This window comes from Haliotis cracherodii, unplaced genomic scaffold (assembly GCF_022045235.1).
Source record: "Haliotis cracherodii isolate W230 unplaced genomic scaffold, xgHalCrac1.p SCAF_19, whole genome shotgun sequence".
Taxonomy (NCBI): domain Eukaryota; kingdom Metazoa; phylum Mollusca; class Gastropoda; order Lepetellida; family Haliotidae; genus Haliotis; species Haliotis cracherodii.
Window position 1 is genome coordinate 12277609 of NW_027266274.1, and position 4979 is coordinate 12282587.

A 4979-nucleotide genomic window follows, 5' to 3' on the forward strand; every position below is an offset into this window, starting at 1 on the left:
ACTTCCCATTTGTTGAACATTTACACATCAATGTGAAAGAGTTGTTCACTGTGTATTTAGCAGTCAAACGCTGGTGTGTAACCTGGACAGACAAACATATCATTGTCTACACAGACAATACTTATACTATGCATACCCTTAACAAAGGTACTAGTCGTGACCGATTAGCCATGCGTTGGCTGCGCAAGATATTCTGGTTTTCTGCTGTGTATAACTTTAAATTTTCAGCCAGATATATCCCAGGCAAAGATAACCTTGCAGCTGACTCTCTGAGCAGGTTACACAATGTTACATTTCTTTATAAATCAATACAGTTTATTCCGTTCTATTGGTTGTGTTGTGAAACTTGTTACAGGAAGTATATTCTAGTGCCAGCATCCTCACACGTATCCAAACTAACTTTGTCCTATCTACAGGGCAAGTGGCTCAACAGTGGCGACACTTATATAGCGAGATGCAGCAGTTTCGACGGGCAACATATGCCGAAACTACTAAGCGCACATATTCCTCAATGAAAACTGCATATCTGAGATTCTGTCTGTATTTTAGTAGGACACCAGTTCCAGCCGACCGCATGACAGTACTGCTTTACAGAGTGTTCCTAACAAGATCCCTTTCAGCAACTAGTATTCCAGGATATATGAATATCATTCGCCTGCTTCATCTTGAGGTGGGGTTACCAAACCCCTTGGAGACATGGGAACAAAAGGCCCTGCACAAAGGTATCTTAAGACTAAAAGGTACACCAACGAAACAAAAACTTCCTATAACACCAGATATACTAAGGCGGACGCACAGTCATATGGACATGTCAGAACCATTCCTGGTAGCTTTTTGGGCAGCCTGCATCATTGCGTTTTTCTGTTTCTTGAGGAAATCTACCATGCTCCCTGAAACTAGAGGCAGTGGTTCAAGAAAGCAGACCTACTTGAGTCTGCACGATGCCAAGATTTCCCCTGACAAAGATAGTGCCATGATTACTGTCAGACACACAAAAACTATACAGTTTGGTCAGCGAGTGTTAAAGTTACCGCTGGCTAGGGTACCCGACTCTATGCTTTGTCCTGTTAAAGCACTTGAACATTTGCTTTCACAATATAGTGAAGAACTTCAACATTCAAATGCACCTTTGTTTTCATATGTGGACAGAAGTGGAGTCCTCAAGAGTTTAACTTACAAAAGTTTTGTTAAAACATTGAAATATTATCTGGACAAATGAGGTTATGATTCTGGTGCATACAGCGGTCACTCTTTCCGCAGAGGCGGATGTTCCTATGCATTTGACATTGGCATTCCACCCTTGCTTATAAAGCTACGTGGTGATTGGCGCTCCAATGCATATGAGCGCTATGTTACAGTGTATGATGCAATGCATGAGAAACTTGCTCAATCTCTCAGTGCAGGGATAGTGAACTAAGTCAAACCACAGAACTTTCACCAGGTTATTCCTCTTGGGGGGTTTGGAGGTTTTATGTTTCGATTAAACATTTGTCATTATTAAATGACCTTTGCCCCCAAGAGGAATCGTTTGTTTTCCTTTTCCAGCCCATATGGCACTAGCGCTGGGTTTCTTGTTGTTTGTCGTTTAAGACAATTACTTTGTCCGTGTGCTACTAGCATATCAACCAAGGATTGGATGATGGAGTTTAAGTGAGAAATAAACCTTAGTTTATTTTAATTTAAACGGCAATGCCATGGCATCTGATTTACTGTCCATTTATTTAACAGTCAAGGGGAGACAATCCAGACTGTCAGTGGCTGATTATGCTGTAAGCGGTATTTGTTTTTTATTGTTGCAAGGGACACGTCACAGGCGCCAAACGTAACTTGCAAACTACACGTTGTGCAGGTGATTTTTCTCAGTCTGTTTGTTACCCACCCTCCCACCCGGAGGTTTTATGTTTCGATTAAACATTTGTCATTATTAAATGACCTTTGCCCCCAAGAGGAATCGTTTGTTTTCCTTTTCCAGCCCATATGGCACTAGCGCTGGGTTTCTTGTTGTTTGTCGTTTAAGACAATTACTTTGTCCGTGTGCTACTAGCATATCAACCAAGGATTGGATGATGGAGTTTAAATGCTAAAATAAGCCTCATCAACAACATTCTGTGACTGTTATAGTGTGGCAGCTGAGTGAATTTGATTACAACTATATGTAATTAGACGATCGTTGAAATGAAAAGGACCAGGGGATTTTCATTTTCCTATTTTGGTTTGCCAATCTATGAGGTTCAGCAATGTACTGTAGACCATCCAAACATTGATCATTGTATTATTGCCTAGACACATGATTAAAGTGTAGATACATGCGCGGGTTTCTGTCTCATTGAATTAACATTGTCGTGGATGCCTTTAATGTTGTTTTTTAATGAGCAACGAATGTACAGTGGCTCAGACAAGGATGTTTCTATTATGGTGATTGCAAGAGCAAATTGGCTTAGAACGTGTATGAAGTGCGATTAGAATACGATACTCCCGACAATGCACTTTATAGTGAAATCTGGTATACCATATTTCCAATTTCACCAACCATGAGTATATTGGCTTGTTTGTTTGTTTGTTTAGCGTCGATCTCCAATATATTTCAAAGTGGCCTGACGGTGGCCTGTGAAAAGTCGAATCTGGACCAGGCAAACCCGGCAAACCCGTGATTGATATTATAAGCAACGAGCCACGCATGACGGGGTGCGAGGACACGCAATCAAACACGTCTCCGATCCATTTTGTCCCCTTGTGCGACCAGCATAGAATACTTTGGGCCTATTACTACCCTGAATCCAATCGGGTTTGTGTGTAGTACATTTCATTATGCCGTATAGTTGTAGCGACAAATGAAGTTGTCAATACATAACACTGCAGTATAGCTGCAGCGTCAAATAAAGCTGTCAATACATAACACTGTAGTATAGCTGCAGCGTCAAATAAAGCTGTCAATACATAACACTGCAGTATAGCTGCAGCGTCAAATAAAGCTGTCAATACATAACACTGCAGTATAGCTGCAGCGTCAAATAAAGCTGTCAATACATAACACTGTAGTATAGCTGCAGCGTCAAATAAAGCTGTCAATACATAACACTGTAGTATAGTTGGTAGAAGGATGGCTGGGAATATTGGTCAGGACACATTTTCGGACACTGCTTCACGGAGCAAAAAACACATGTTAGGACAGTCAGCATATACCGCGAATTTCTTGTTTAAACCTATATGTTTTATTTTTTTTATTTAACTTTCTTACAAAAAGGTCCAGCACGGTTTCCGTGCCTGTCGAAATTACTATCTCTATCTCCATTATACCGACTGTTAATGTGTCTTTACTTACTGCATTTAAAGAACGTGTTGTCAACAATACAATTACATGGAATGATTGGTAGGCACTCTGAATCACTTCATTGAGACATATCAGGTCGTATTGACAGCGGGGCTTCATTACACGATGTTGCCACCCCAATGACATTACTCGGTGGTGATGATACGATTCAAACGTGATGTTTGTATGAAGGAAAGCCTGGTACGTATTGATTTCATTTGTTTCTTGAGTAATGATTTTGCAATGTAATTGAGCATTTTCATTTGAAGATTGAGAGTGTGGCCTTGGCGACTGTTTCATCACTTTCCCGTGTATTGTTATATCAGAAATTTCACTTTACTTCTTTCCTGTCATCAGATGGACGATTCAGGTATTAAAATACATAAACTGAAGTTCTGTTAAGCCGTTGATTGATTATCATTACTGTTTAAGCGGTTTTACTATCCCCCTTTAAGAAACAATATTTCTGAATAAGGTATGCCTGATAATATTGAGTGATGTGGTACACGTACGGTATGGTTCTTGTTTTTTCATATCTATTATTCCAAATCTACTCAAGCAAGTATTCAATAGCGTTTATGCAAATGGAAGTATTGAGCAGAATTCAGCACGGTTGCAACGCAGGGATATATACTAGCTCTTTTTGTGTAATAAACAATATTTGCACTTCAGTGAAATATTTAAATGTCAAACGTCTTACTTCCTAAAGGCAAATAGTAGCCAAACAAGCTGTGTTCATCTTTATGCTGATTAAGTTTCGTTTATGGAATACACCCGACTCCAGTTAGCAATATTGGCTTCTGCTAATGACCATAAATACAAGTACTCATTTTAATTAATTAAAAAATGATTAACAAACAAACTCAAGGCCTTGTTTGCCACAATCGAATCTCCATCGGCCGGGCAGCCTCTTTGACCTCGTGACTGTACTTGTGGGTCACCGTTGCCAGACGGCGTGGATTATTATCCCCCCGCAACCAAGTGGAATGGGGATATAGGAATGGGATATCGGTCTACTGGTTTGCCTGGTCCATATGTATTGCTTCTGGTGGCATGAAACAACATTTACTCTCCCATGCAACTTCATATCTGTTCCACAATGTAAGCAGTCTCACGTGAGATAGATTGAGTGCGCGTTACTTACTGGCTTGACCAAAACTCCTCCCTGGAACTTTTATCGATGGCTGCCTGAATAACATAAGATAATTTGCCAAGGTTGTGCGCAATAGAGCTGGTCGGGTAAGGGAGATAATCACTCACTCTCGGGGATACAACTTAAATACGATGTACAGAATGGCAAGGTCAGTGCGTCATGAAGTTCTATCCTACGTCTATAGCTAAAGGAGACAATCGCTCAATGCACAATAGTTTATTTTTACAAAATAAAGAGCGGTTTTCTTTAGTGAAATGAGATATATATTTCCCCTATACATTTTTAATTCTTTTATTAACAAATTGAACAAATTGCATGGGTTATCTGGATTACGAAACGTGACTAAGTCTCAGAATGTGATAGGCGATTGGTTGTAACTTGCCAGATTAAGTCACTCTCATTTCATTTTAAAAACTCCAATTTCTTCTGAGACACAAAATGGCACTCTCCTTCAGTAAAAAATTAACCTAATCCTTATACTTACCCGCCTCCATGCGGGGAAGTATAAACAATATT

At 39.9% G+C, this 4979-nt stretch overlaps 1 pseudogene; it reads left to right on the forward strand.

Annotated features, from left to right (window-relative positions):
* Positions 1–454: 454 nt before the first annotated feature.
* Positions 455–1417, forward strand: LOC139467170 (uncharacterized; annotated as a pseudogene).
* The last annotated feature ends 3562 nt before the right edge of the window (positions 1418–4979 follow it).